General features: G+C 45.7%; 1 pseudogene; it reads left to right on the top strand.

Moving 5' to 3' along the window:
* Nucleotides 1-635: 635 nt before the first annotated feature.
* LOC118656560 lies at nt 636-1,851 on the top strand (annotated as a pseudogene).
* The last annotated feature ends 13,590 nt before the right edge of the window (nt 1,852-15,441 follow it).

Genomic DNA, 15,441 nt, shown 5'->3' with positions numbered 1-15,441 from the left:
ATCCTGGACATCTCACTCGCACTCATACACATCAGTTAATCAGTTAACATTCAAATTAAAAGTGAAAATTCAATGCTTTTTCTCTTAAGATTAAACAAAATAAAAGTATGTCTGCTTTCATTACTTCTATTCAACATTGTTTTAGAGGCCCTCACAAATGCAATAAGGTGGAAAATCCTATCTAATAAAAGGGTAATATGCAAATTAACCATCACTCCAACACAAAGATGGCAGCGCCCAGTCCCCTCAAGCCCGCCGGAGTCCCCAGTCCTTTCAGCCCGAACTGATTACTATGGCAAGTGGACCGAGAAGGTTTTCAGCAAGTGTGAGAAGCAAGCCTTGGCAGGATGGAGGAGCCAGTGGGCTCAGGGCTGCTGCCTCCCAGAGAGGCCCTTGGAGTTCAGTTCTGAAATAGCAGGGACCTGCTCCAGCGCGGGCTGGGGAGGAAGCGCCAGGACCCTGGTTAAGGAAGCGGGTCCAAGTTGCAGCCATGAGGCCTGGCAGTGCTGTCTCACCCAGGACCATCGTGGCTGAGCTCTGATGGGGTGGTGAACGCCTCCAGGATCACTGTCTGCCCACAGTGGGCCATCTGCAGACACCAGTGGAGTGGGTGCAGGTTGAACACGTTAATGAAAATGCGATGCCTGTGCCCCATCCCGGGCAAGGAGAGGGCAGTGGGATGGGGTGCAGCCTCAGACCCTGTTAGGAGGCACCCGGGCTCAGAAGGGGCTGGGAGCAACCTGCAGGCATGCTACAAGGAAGGGGTGCTGCACTGCCAGGACACCGAGTGCCTGCTGCTGGAGGCACGCAAAGGTGCAGACAAGGTGGCTCTCACCGGCACTGAGCTCGAAAAGCGCATCGACAGCCTGATGGACGAAATCGCCTTTCTGAAGGAGGTGCACAAAGAGGAGATTTCCAAGCTGCAGGAGCAGATCCAGTATGCTCAGGTCTCCGTGGAGATGGAGGTGTTCTCCAAGCCCGACCTCTCTGCCACCCTCAAGGACATCTGCCCCAGTATGAGAAACTGGCTGCCAAGAACATGCAGAATGCCAAAGAATAGTTCAAGAGCCCCTTCATCATGCTGACCGACAGTGCTGCCAAGAGCACCGAAGCCGTGCGTGCTGCCAAGGACGAGGTGTCCAATAGCCACCGCCTGCTCAAGGCCAAGACCCTGGAGATTGAAGCATGCTGGGGCATGAATGAAGCGCTGGAGAAGCAGCTGCAAGAGCTGGAGGATAAGCAGAATGCCGACATCAGTGCTATGCAGGACACAATCAACAAATTAGAAAATGAGTTGAGAACTACAAGGGTGAAATGGTACGATATTTAAAAGAATACCAGGACCTCCCCAATGTGAAGATGGTTTTGGACATTGACATTGAAGCTTACAGGAAACTCTTGGAAGGTGAGGAGACCCGGCTCAGTTTCACCAGTGTGGGAAGCATAGCCAGCGGCTACTCCCAGAGTTCCCAGGTCTTTGGCCGATCTGCTTATGGTGGTTTACAGACCAGCTCCTACTTGATGTCCGCTCACTCCTTCCCTTCTTAACACACCAGCCACGTCCAGGAGGAGCAGATCGAGGTGGAGGAGACCATTGAGGCTGCAAAAGCCGAGGAAGCTAAGGATGAACCCCTCTCTGAAGGAGAAGCTGAAGAGGAGGAGAAGGAAGAGGCTGAGGAAGAGGAAGGAGAGGAAGGGGAAGAGGAAGAGGAAGAAGGTGCCAAGGAAGAATTTCAGGATGCAAAGGAGGACGAAGTAGGTGAAGGTGAAGGAGAAGATGCCCAAGAAGCTGAGGACGAGAAGAAAGATGAAGGTGCTGGGGAGGAGCAAACAACCAAGAAGAAAGATTGAGCCTCCCTTTCCTTAATTATTTCAGGAATAATCCTCCCGAAACCAGGTCAACCACTTCACCAACCAAGCAGTTGAGTTCCCGATACTATATGAATTAAGAAGTCAATATATGTAACATTCGGAGGTGACTCAGGGTGGACATTAAATGTTGTGCTATGAATTTTCTCCTTATGCAGAGTATCTGTTTGCTTGCAGAGTGGCTTCCTGGCTTGCTGCCAGCCTGTGCATGGTCCATGCTTATGAATTCAGGATCTATGTCAATGTGAATAATTCAGACGTTTACAATAAAAACACATGAATACATGAATTCACTAATGTTAATGTTAAACTTCATGAAAAAAATAGTTCTTTGAATCTTTGGTGGTTAGGATTAAAGACCTCAAATCATGTGCAATAAACAGTAAATAAAGTTACACTGAATGACAAAAAAAAAAAAAAAAAAATCAGGGGCCAGGAAACGTTCAAAGAACTGGGGAACTATTCCAAAATCAGGAAGGGAAGTCACAGGGTGTATATTATTGCTACAAATACAGTATTTCCTCCTACTTACAACATACACAATGTAATGTATTAGATGCCTTCCTATCACATGAAGTACGTATTCTCATAGAGTAATACTGGTAGATATGTCATATTTATGGTGGTATGTCATATCCTATCTTTACTAATAAAAGGTTAATATGCTAATTAGACTGTGAGACCTTCTGGACATCCTTCTGGACAAAGCCATGGTGGTGGAGCCGAGGCAGAGGTACTTAGGGGCGATCAGGCCAGGAGGGGAGGGCAGTTGGGAGTGATCAGGCTGGTTGGGGAGGGGCAGTTGGGAGCGAGCAGAAGGGGCCAGTTGGGGACAAGCAGGCCGGCAGGGGGAGCAGGGGGTGAGCAGGCTGGTGGGGGCGGGGGGCAGTTGGTGATGAGCAGGCGGGAAGGCAGAGTGTTTAGGGGCAATCAAGCAGGCAGGCAGGTGAGTGGTTAGGAGCCAGCAGTCCCAGATTGGAAGAGGGTTGTCCAACTGCTGGTTTAGGCCCAATCCCTGTAGGGGACAACAGTCAGACATCCCCCGCGGGGTCCCAGATTGAAGAGGGTGCAGGCCAGGCTGAGGGACAGCCCCCACCCCACCCCCCATGCATGAATTTTGTGCACTGGGCCACTAGTAAAATAAAATAAAAGTTATAAAGTTTGCAAGAAAGAAGTAAAACTCTATTCACAGATGACAGGATTTTGCATATAAAATCTCCAAATGAGTCTACAAAACAAACAAACAAAAGATGCTATAACTAATACTTAAATTTAGCAAGTTGTAGAAGACCAAGTTAAGATACAAAAATCAACTGTATCTCTGAAAAGAACAACTGGAAAAATATTAAGGTAAATATTATTTACAAAATCAAGCAACATTTTATATCCAGGGAAACTTAACAAAGGATGTACACTGAAAACTGTAAGCTATTGCTGAGATAGATTACCAAAGACAAACGATGGAAACTATGCAATGTTCATGTATTAGAAGACTCAATAGTGTCAAGGTATCAGTTCTTTCCTGATTTATTTACTCATTCAGTGTCATCCCATTCAGTATCCCTAAAGACTTTTTGTAAAAAGTAACATGTTTCTAAAGGTACATGGTGGGGCAATAGTAGGTGGTGAGTATGCAAAACAGTGTATTCCCATATAGTGGGGCCTTGACTTACGAGTGTCCCGACTAATGAGTTTTTTGAGATACCAGCTGTCCTCAGCTGATTTTTTGCATTGAGTTGATAGAGTAATTTGAGTTAACAAGCTCCTTAACTAGCTCCTTAATGAGCTCGGTCTCGGAACGAATTAAACTCATAAGTCAAGGCCCCACTGTATTATTTTTTATGAATTATTGCACTATTTTCCACACAAACAACTGTAAACCAACTTTTGCCCCACCCTGAATTTTGAAAGACCAAAAAGAGCTTAACTAATTTTGAATAAAAAAAGTGTAGAGAAAACAAGTTAGAAGTTGTTATAAGGAAGTATCTTCATGACACTGCTTCTCAGAACAGAAAAACACTGGCTGTAACAGAAAAGAAATAGGGCCTGATCAAAATTTTAAATCTATCTTTCAAAAGGCACTAAAAATACAATAAATAGGCAAGATGTAGAGTGGGAGAAAATATTCACAACAAATATATTTGACAAAAGACTTATATCCTGAATATATTAAAAAGAAAAAGAAGCTCCTGTAACCCATTTTTTAAATGTGCAAAACAATCATACATACACTTCACAAAAGAAGGTATACCAATGTTCAGTCAACTCAAGAAAAAGTTTCTAATATCATTATTCATCAGAGAAATGCAAATCTATAATAATAAAAGTGTAATATGCAAATCGACCAAACAACAGAATGACCATCCGGACGACCTTCCGGATGACCACGCTATTACACACACTGGTGCCAGGCCAGCCAAAGTGGTGTGATGTGATTTCCGGAGGGCCCTGCCATTTCCCCATGATTGCCCGCAGAGGGAGGCCAAGGCCACCCTCTGTGGGGCGATTGATGGGAGGGTTCCATGATTGAATGCCCCAAAGAGGAAGGCCCAGGCCACCCTCTGCTGGACAATCATGGAGCCCTGGCCAGGTGGATGGGGCCTCCCTCTGTGGGGCAATTGATCACAGAGCACTGCAATTGATAGCCCCACAGAGGGAGGCCCAAGCCACAATCAGCAAAGCTGTGGCAGGTGTGCAGGGCCAGCCAGTGATCACCCCACAGTGGGAGGTCCAGGCCAGCCAAGCGATCACACCCCACACCTGTTGCCCATAGAAGGAGGCAACTGGTGGCAGGAGAGGGAACAGTAGTGCCACACAGATGGCAAACAGTGGCAGTGGCAGGAGAGGGGCCACTGCTGGCAGCTGAGGTAAGGAAAGCCCTGATAGGCTCTGATCACCAGCTAGGCCTAGGGACCCTACCCAAGGGGCCCCAGATTGTGAAAGGGCGCAGGCCGGGCTGAGCGACACCCCCCCCCCCGTGCACAAATTTCATGCACTGTGCCTCCAGTCCTATATAATAAAAGGCCAATATGCAAATTGACCAAATGGCAGAACGACTGTTCCATATGATGTGCACAGACCACCAGGGGGTAGATGCTCACCACAGGAGCTGCCCCCTTGTGGTCAGTGCGCTCCCATAGGGGGAGAACTGCTCAGTCAGAAGCTGGGCTCACGGCTGGTGAATGCAGTGGTGGTGGAGGAGGGAGTCTCTCCTTCCCCCGCGGCAGCGCTAAGGATGTCCGACTGATGGTTTAGGCCCACTCCTCCCTAGGGACCAGGCCTAAGCTGTCAGTCGGACATCCCCTGAGGGCTCCCAGATTGTGAGAGGGCACAGAGTGAACTGAGGAACCCCCCTCCCCATGTGCATGAATTTCATGCACCGGGCCTCTAGTTAAAACCAATATGAGCCCTGGCCGGTTTTTGCTCAGTGTGTAGTGTCAGCCTGCATACTGAAGGGCCCAGGGTTTGATTCTGGTCAAGGGAAACTAGCTCAGTTGCAGACTTGATCCCCAGTTGCAGTCAGTTATGTGCAGGAGGCAACCAATCGATGTGTCTCTCTCACACTGGCATTCTCTTTTTCCCTTACCCTTTTACTCTCTCTAAAAATTGATAGAAAAATGTCCTCAGGTGAGGATTTAAAAAAATAATAATAAAAATAAAACCAATATGAGACATCACTAGAATAGCTACAATGGTAAAAGACTAGCCCCACCATAGGATGGCAAAGCTGTGAAATAATTTGCATACACTGCTTGTATAAGCATACAATTGGACAATAATTTTGGGAAATTGTGTGGCAATTTTTTCAAGCAAACGTTCATCCACTATATGACCTAGCAATTTCTTCCCTAAGTATTTAACTAAAAGAAATAAAAAATATATGCGCACAAAATGCCTTTTTGCCACAGTATCTTAATTAGTTCAGCCTGTTAAATGAGGTAACATAGACTGGTGGCTTAAGCAGCAAACATTTCTTTTTCACGGTTCTCAAGGATGGAAGTCTGAGATGAGGGTACCAGCATGGTGGAATTCTTGGTGATGTCTTCACATGGCCTTTTCCTGGTGTGTGCATGGAGAGAGAGAGAGAGAGAGAGAGAGAGAGAGAGAGAGAGACCTTAATCCCCTGTCTGTTCCACTTTTTATAAATGCACCATGGGGTCCACCTGTATTACCTGTTGTTTTAAACCTAAAAACTTCCCAAAAGCCCCACATAAGGGATTGGAGCTTCAACATATAAATTTGGTGGGGGGGGGGGGGGAAGGAGGGGACAAAAATTCAGTTTAAAGCACAGATTTCCCACAACAGCTTTATTCATAACTAGAAGCCCAGTGCATGAAAATTTGTGCACTCAGGGTCCCTCAGCCTGGCCTGCTCCCTCTCGCAGTCTGGGACTCCTCAGGGAATGCCCACCTTTCAGCTTAGGCCTGCTCCCCAGGGGATCGGGCCTAAGCTGGCAGTCAGACATCCCTCTGGCAGCCTGGGAGCCCTCGGGGGATGTCCAACTGCCGCTTAGGCCCACTCCCCTGTAGCCGCCTCTGCAGAAGGGGTGGCACCACCTCTCCCACTGCCTCTGTGGAAGGGGGGGACACCAGGACCAGGCCTGAGCCACCACCTCTGTGGAAGAGGGGGCACTGGGACCGCCATGGCTGGCCTGGTGGCACAGGCTTGCTGGCCCCACTCTCCACCCACTGGTTGCACCGGCAGGTCATTCCAGGAGGTTGTTCCACCGTCCATTCTAATTAGCATATTAGTTCTTTATTATATAGGATAGCCCCAAACTAGAAATAACCCATCAGCAGAGAATGAATACAATGGAATTTGACATATAATAGAATACTACTTGGCAATAGATAGATACCAAGAACTGGAACAAAAATAAAGATAATCCTCACAAATAGGTTAACTAAAAGAAGCCGAACACAAACATACTGTTTGATTTTATTTATATTTTTCTAAAACAAGCAAAGGATATCTGTGATGAGAGAAATCCAGTCAGCAGTGGCTTTGGCACGTGGAATGTGGCATAGGCATCAACTAGGAAGGCAAAGGACGGCTCTTTCTGGAAGGCTGAGCATATTACTTTGCACAGGCAAGCGAATTTGCCAAATCTGGTTGATCTGGATTTGCGTGTTTCACTTTATATATATTAAATCTTTTTTTTTAAAAAAAAGACCTACTGCAGGCCTCTCAGTGATCTGCAGTTCCTCAACTCTTAGAAGAATCACCGTGGAATTCCTGAGCATTTGGTTCACATTTCTAATCTCTTCGCCCAGCCAGAAGGTCTGGACAAGGTGGGTAATGCTTAGAATAATAACATTATTCTAAGTCTGAGGGTCAGAATGTCATGCCTGCAATGAGATAAGGGGGAAAGAGATGCCCCTTTTTAAGCAGCAGTCATTGTCTACAGGTCTGGGGAAGGGGGTCAACTGTGCCCACCCATCAGTACTCTTGCTGGGTTATGACAAGTGAACTCAATCTGCACCCAAGTTCACAAGGGGTCACGGTTTCCTTGAGACAATTTTTATACCTTGTCTACCGTAAATAATTCTCCTGCCTTCCCGTGACCTAGAACAAACGGCAGCTGAGAGTTTGCAAGAGTGTCCTGGCCCTACCCCTTGGCCAAGCAATCAAACAGAAACCAACGTACACGGGTTGTTCAAGTAGCCTCAGCGCACTGAGGGGATAAGCTTTGGAACTCTTCATACCCAGGATGACTTATTTGGCTCCGAGCATGCACCATAAAAGTGCGGTGCTCTTTTCATACTTTAGTGATAAGACAAACTTTCCCAAAATGACTCAGCTCATTAACTGAGGATATTTCTCAGTAGATTTGTCATATTAAAAAGGCACTGTGTCGACCATGCTAATCAACTGTGCTGCACTAAAACTCCACACAGATTAATTAAATGCATTACTTGCCAAAAAATGTGACATATATACGAGAGAGAGAGAGAGAGAGAGAGAGAGAGAGAGAGAGAGAGAGAGAGAGGCAGAGAGAGAGAGATACACAGAGAGAGAGAGCTTGGTAATAATGGAATAATGGAAGGGTGTACATTACTAAGAGTTCTCTGTCCCAGAGCCATATGCTTTTTAGTTCCTGGCTACATGATTTTAAACAGAACTGAATGAAATGATCCCTTCACAGATGAACCAAATTCTTCTGCAAATAATAGCACCATGACATGCTGGTGTCGCTGGGCCTCGCCACACTCTAGCTGTCTGGAACTAGGGTGAGCATTGGCTTTTAATTTTAGTTTTTGCCTGGGACATTAGAAATGAGTCTGTCATCTGCCCTCACAATCTCTCAGAGAAAAATATCAAATGAATGTCCCAAATGAAATCTTTGTGCACACCTATCCCCACCCGCCCCACCCCCAGTCCGTCCAGGGCAAATGCTCATGACCCGAGTTTAAAACCTCACTCTCATATCCTACCCCTCACTCCCCCTATCACTAAGTTGATCAGATAGCTAAATCGCCAAAGATTGTCTTTAGCAGTAAAACTGCACCCCTCCCTCAAGGCACTTAGAGGGGAGAAGACCCCAGAGACGATGCTGGGCAGGGTAAGAGCACTGAGAGTCAGGCCTCCTTTTGTCACTTCCTACTTGAATGATTTTTGACAAGATAGTCTCTCTGTGCCTGGTTATCTCATTTATAAATGCGGGTTGTTATGAGAAGTATGTGAGTAAATCTATGTGAGATGCTCAGAACTGCCTGACCCCCTGTGTCCCTGCACTCCTGCCCACAGGCTAGCACCCCACCCCAGTGTCACAGCTGGGAATTTTCAGGAGCCCACTGCTGAGTGAAACACCAGTCCAGCCCCTTCTGGATGAAGCCGACATCCCTCCCTCACCGTGTGAAGCACTGTGTCACCGTGTCTAAGGACGTGAGATTTGGAGCAAGACAGAACGACATTCCTTTACCAACTCTCACTTATCAAGAGACTCTGGGGAAGTGTCTCTGGGCCTCCGGTTCCTCTTTGGTTAAATGGAGATAATAACACTGGCATCCGGGGTCTGTCGTAGGATTACATGTCACGCATGTGAATGTGTAACACACTTGGCACAGTGCATTTGAAGCATTTCATAAATGATTAAAAAGAAATAATAATAGCACTCATAGCATTGCCAAAAGAAACAAGTATCCATACATTTCAGACAGAAATAAAAACATAGCAATTGTAGAAAGTAGAAATACTGACCCTTAAAGAAATGGCAGGTGGTGTGATAAAAATGGAGAAAAACTGAACCTGGTTCTGTCGTTTTGTAGCTCTGCGACCCTGGACAAGTCTCCTGGGAACCTCAGTTTCCCTATTTGCACAATTGGAACAATGTCACATATGGGAAACACAAAATTGGCATTGGGTCCTCATAGGGGCTATATGAAAGCCACCACAGTTGGTCTCCAGGGAGCACTCCAGCCCATGGCTGTCAGTCCCTATGGCAGACAGGGCCCTAGTGCAGTGGTTCTCAACCTTCCTAATGCCGCGACCCTTTAATACAGTTCCTCATGTTGTGGTGACCCCCAACCATAAAATTATTTTCGTTGCTACTTCATAACTGTCATTTTGCTACTGTTATGAATCGTAATGTAAATATCTGATATGCAGGATGTATTTTCATTGTTACAAATCGAACATCATTAAAGCATAGCGATTAATCACAAAAACAATATGTAATTATATATGTGTTTTCCAATGGTCTTAGGCGACCCCTGTGAAAGGGTCATTCGACCCCCAAAGGGGTCGCGACCCACAGGTTGAGAACCGCTGGCCTAGTGTATCCATGCGGGAATGCCTCCCGGCATAGAGACATCACTGAAGACTCCACTGACATTGATGGAAACCAGGAGCAGGAGACACTGACGCGGAGAGCCGAAGAGGAACACTTCTGAAACTGGAGCAGGAGTGCATAGGAGAGAAGGCATTATGAACAAATCTGTCAGTCTTGCTGCTTGTGGTTGCCAGGTTATAAGGGTACGTCCCTGCCCTTTTCCTTTTCCACCTGAAAATTATGTGACAGAGCCCAGAGCTAGCGCGGCTGTGGTTGCAGCACACAGAGAAAGCTTGTTGGGAGGTCACGTGCTCATTCAGGGAATTATGAATGATGGGAAAGGAAGAGAGACTACTGATACCATTTTATTTCTCATTTTCTATCCCCATTATCCTTACGACATGAGCGCCTGGTGTTTTAACTGAATCTGGATAGAGTTAGGTTTCTGCACGCCCCCTCCCAGATATTCTTTACTAATAAGGAGGGACTAGTAGAATCAGGGGGTGTATCATGGTGCCTGAGAGAGAGCCAGGGGCTTGCTTCAGTCAACTCTTCAGCTCCAGGTCCACTGGAGAAGGCAAGCAAATGACGATGCGGTGTGATGTGTGTTCCCGTGGACATGAGCCTGGCTGCTGAGATCAAGCGAAAGAGGCAGCCCTACTGTGCACGTCGTCCTGTCTGTGCTCCACGTCCAGGCACTCACAGAACCAGCTCTGTGCTGGTGGTGGGGAGACACATCCAGCATTTAGTTCCACTCGGCCTGTGTAGGGGGTAAGGTGGCCTGTGAAAACAGTGCTTGAGCCAGGAAGGATGATGAAATGTGAGAAGGGCGTTCCAGATGTGTAATAGCAAGAGTACGCGTGTGTGGGACAGCACCTGGATAGGGTGGTAAGTCTGTCCTGGAGCACAGGGGGCGGTGCTCGGGGAGGCAGGAACTGAGCCGGGGTGCTTTGCAGAGGCCCCAGTGGACCCAGGAGAAGATACTCCACTCCTGACTCCCTCTCTCACAGAGGAGCTGGTTTCAAGGTGGCCATTGCGAGGGCTGGGCAAGCTTTCAGGCCGGCTCCTCTGAGCAGCCGGGCCGCCCAAACCCACTGGAAAACAAAGCAGATCTTAGTGCACCGGCTTAATGGAAACATGAGCCATCTGTGGGTGTTCCTACTAGTTCATTTGCTTCATTGGCAAGTATTAAATGGCCCCGTAAAGATCCAGAAAAATTATGGAAATTGGTATTAACATTAAAATCAGAGTACAATTAGAACATTTCCCTGCATAATTGTTTGGCAGGGCCTGTGGAGAAGCAGAGGGCTTCCAGTGCTATGATTTATTGGTCACAGGTTGTCTGACTCTTGAGAATCTCCAGGGCCAGGGACACATTCTGGGGGGCTGCCCCTGAAATGGCAATGCACTTGGACCAGGGTTAGCCACTTACATCATCCTTGTCTAATTCCTGGCAACCCTTCCTATGAGCTGCAGTAGCAGCTTTGCAGAAGCCAACCAGAGCTCCGTCCAGAGGAAGGGAGCCGGCACAGACACCGGAGAAACCGCTGGGCCACACTCCTGTGTCCTTGTCAGAGAAAATGTACCGCGTCTGCTTGTAATTAGCGCTCCAACAGGCGTCAGAGAAAATGGCTAATCGCTGACACGGCCCACAGTGCTTTGTAAGTAAACACCATATTGTAATAGACGTGCAATTAATTACACAACACTCTGATCAAACATGTTCAAAATGAAAATGGGGGTGGCAGTGAAGTATCAGATGTGCACGGCCAAATCCTCCCAATTTTTTTTTCCTCTAAGAAATAATAAATGACTAAACTCCTGAATGTCAACAAGCTGTCTCCAAGCATCTCTTGGCTCCAGGCCTGCGGCTGTCACTGTTTCTGAAAAGTTCTGAGTCCCTGGACCAAAAGCCTCATGTATGTACTCTAGACCTTGGCTATCATAGCATGTATTATGGGGACCATGCTCACATGTTACCAGGTAAATGCCCCATCTCCCAGCTTCTGTAGGTTTTGGTGACTCATTACTCATGCCTGTTCCCCTCCCCGAAAAGTGACCTTGAGTGGCGAGAGCCACCTCCTTGAAGATGCCTAGGGGCCTATGCACACCTCCCCGCTGGAGTGATGCCCACCCGGTGCCTGAGTGATGTGCAGGTCTATCAGCCCAGACCCCTTCCTGCTGGTGGGAGAGCACTGAGGTGCAGCTGAGATCCCCATGCGATCTGGTTGAGGCTCAACTTCTCTGGGAACCCCATCTTGATTGAATTTTTTATTCGGTCCTATTCTTCCCTCACTCTTCTACAGCTTGCCCTGAGTTCCTTCACTCAATAAATCACTTACCCAGGAGGAGAATGGCACCCAACTTAAGATTACTATCCTTTCTTAAAATTGAGGAATGAACTAAGTAGATGTTCATCGTGGTTTGTGTTTTATCAGAATGCATATTTACAAAAATGCAACAGAAAGTTCCCTTTGCAGGCTACATTTCCTGAGTCTGAAGAGTGAAGGGTGATTGGAGAAAGGGATATTTGCACTGAGCCGGATGGATAAGAGCAGTTTCAGAGGAAAAAAAAATAGACAATAAAGTAGGATGAGGATAGGAACTCAACATTTAGAGACTCAGCAATCAACTCAACTAAGCAAATATTCATTCAGTGCTTACAGGAAGTCAAGACTCATTTAGGAAACAAACCCCCAAAATGTGATTCCTGCACAGGAAGGAGAATGCTCCCTACTGAGGTAGATGGAAATGAGATGACAACAACATTTGCTGAGCAGCTACTACATGCCTCATAGTACTCATCTGAACCACAGTATGAAAATGGTATGGAGTGATTTGTGTTATCACCTTTTTGCACATGAGAGAAATAAATTAGGCTCACAGAGGTTAAGCCACTTTGCCGGAGTCACTTAGCTAGCAACTGGTAAAAACGTGGCAATCAGGAGTCCTGGCAGGTTTATTGATAAGGGAATGACAAGATTCGATGAGGCACAGAGAGGTTACATAAGAGAAAAGATGGCCTCATCGTTCTAAGTCCCATGAGCAAGGAAGTACACCCAGAAGAGGAGAGAAGCTTTTCACTGTGTAATATCCAAATTGGCAGACATCACTGATAAGCCAAAGACATTGGCAAAGCTTGTCTGCTTCGCTTTATGTGCTACAGTCTCGTTGCTTCTACTGGGAAAACTAATAACATAACAAATGAAACTATTGTTCAGTTTCATTAAAAATAAATCTGATAAGATGGGCAGAATTGAATTAAGCAATCTCAACAGAGTTCTTGTTATTGGAGCAAATGAAATATTCTCTCTAATAGAATAAGTCCTAGTTCATTTTGGCCGGCCTGAGCAGCTCCTTGCTATAGATTTGGTTTCCAGCCTTTGGCTCCAGGCATCCTTGCGCTAATGTTTGTATTAGCAGGTCAGCGTAATGGATCAGCTTCCTGGATCTGGCAAGGGTTCTGGATGGATCAGCAGGACAGGTGCAGGGGCCTCGGTTACCTTTGGCAGACAAAAAACTGTCCTCCCCTCCGAAGAAGTCAGATTTAGGACTTTGGAGCTTGCAAGAGAGAAATGGCCCTTGTTCCAGAGAGGGGAAGGCTGGGCTAGCATCCTTGGTGGGCTGTTCTTGGAGTCAGGGCTGGGGAAAGCAGACAGTCGTGTGCCTGCTTGTTTTGGCTGGCTCTAATTGAGCTTGGTGCCAGCGATATTTCCATTCCTTTGCACTGGCTGTAGTCCAAAGGCTCAAGATTGAATAACAAAAAAGAGCACGCAGGTATTTTTGTGGACACACAGATACATACACAAAAGCATATTCGCATTACATCATTTCCCCAAAAAGGGATTTGATAAGGCTGATAAATATACACAGAAGCGGGAAATGGAAAAATTAAAGAAATTGAGGTTAATTGTAGAATTGGATACAGAAATAATATTGATTAATATTGACTAATTAATAAAATATATATACAACTGTGTGGCTGAATCACTTTTTAGAGGTGGACTATAAATTTGCTCTGAATCCACTAGCAAATAAGGAAACATCAATATGCACACACACAAACACACACACACACATATATACATATATATGATCAGTTCATGATTTATAATATTTACTGGATAAAACCAAACCAGGTGTTAAGGAGAAGCACAGTTTCTTCTGGTCCTGATGACTGAGAGCATTGTTTAATTGTGCACACTTAACAACAGGAAATGGAATTAATATATTAATGAGTGGGTGAATAATGACTGTTATTAATTAATAAGCAACTGATACCTCATAGATGACAAAGACATTAAGCATCATCCTATGTGATTCCCCATACCAATCCCAATGCCTGGAAGCCTTCTTCCAATATACCCTCTGCTAGCACCCCCACAATGTACTCACTGTTTGCTGAGACCATTTCTGCTCTGAAGTTCTTTCCATTGAGTCCTTACAGAAACATAGTTGGGGTGGGAGTGTCTATATAGGAAGAAACAGAGACTTTGCCCTCAACTATAAATTCAAATTTTGCACTTGCTACTTTCCAGCTGAGTGACCATGAAGAAGTGACATCACCTCTCCGAGCCTCAGTTTCTCATCTGTGATATGAATGTGCTAATAGCCATTGGACCTTGAGGATTAGATATAAGTATGTGTGCCTCGTTGTGTATAGCTGATAAATGTGGGTTTATTCTTTCAGTTCATGCACAACATATTAATTAAACATGCATGTGCCACTTCTAGGTGCCAAGGATGCAACAATAACCATGGGAGGTGAGGCCCCTCCTCTACTAGAGTTTACTAGACCCTCTGTTCAGGCTGGTTACATTCAAATTGTCCACAGACAGAAACTTCACACAAATTTATTAACGAGCTTGCTTCTAGAATGGGACTAGTTAGGCATCACCTCTTTGTTCTGATTCTCTGGTGTGAATCTGACAAATCTCTATGTCTAACTTTGTCATCAGGAAGTTAGTCTTATAACAATGGAGGACACACTGGTTGATTGGCTGGGTATCTAACTAGATGTAGATCTGACCTCCAGTTATCTCTTCATCACTTCACTGTGGTTTAGAAGGCCGTCTGGTCTAATTAGCATATTACGCTTTTATTATTATAGATTGTATTATTATCCAGACAAACAACTGCAAGCCTACTTTTTCTCTACACTGTACAAACAGAATGGTGATTACCAGAGGCAGATGGGGCTGCAAGTGGAGGGGAAATGAAGAGGGTTAACTAGGTCAAATATACGGTGATGCAACAGGACTAGACTTCCAGCAGGAAGCACACAATGGAGTATTCAAGCTGTCCACCTGAAATTTATATGATGCGGTTAACTAATATTACCCCAATAAATTTAATTTTAAAAAGAAGAGTTTGGACTTCCGGCTGGTTAGTGTTTCTTCCACCTATGACAAACAATGATTTAGGGTCTCCTTCAGCCAGGTGATGCAATTCAGGGGCTGTCACCAAGCTTACATTTTTCAGTCATCCAGATCTACCCAGTAACCATTAAGTATTAGGAAGCAATCCTTTATTCAACATTTCAGATTCCCTCACCACATATGAAAGCATGTGGAGTGTGGGGCTATGTTCCATTATAGGAAGTCTCCCTTTTGAGTCAAGAAAGGAGCCCAGATCCTTGCAATGCTTGATAAAGACAGTTAGATCTGAAAGAAACCAGAACCTGATTTCTTAAGACCTGATCTCAAGCCATGCTTGAAATATTTCCTTTACTAACTCATACCCACATAGGTTTGGGCAAGTTTACAGGCTTTATTTCTGGGCTTAAAATAAATTGAAAATGG

This window comes from Myotis myotis, unplaced genomic scaffold (assembly GCF_014108235.1).
Source record: "Myotis myotis isolate mMyoMyo1 unplaced genomic scaffold, mMyoMyo1.p scaffold_m19_p_5, whole genome shotgun sequence".
NCBI classification, from domain to species: Eukaryota; Metazoa; Chordata; class Mammalia; order Chiroptera; family Vespertilionidae; genus Myotis; species Myotis myotis.
The sequence above is the reverse complement of the archived record's forward strand: the minus strand, read 5'-3'. Positions and strand labels throughout refer to the sequence as shown.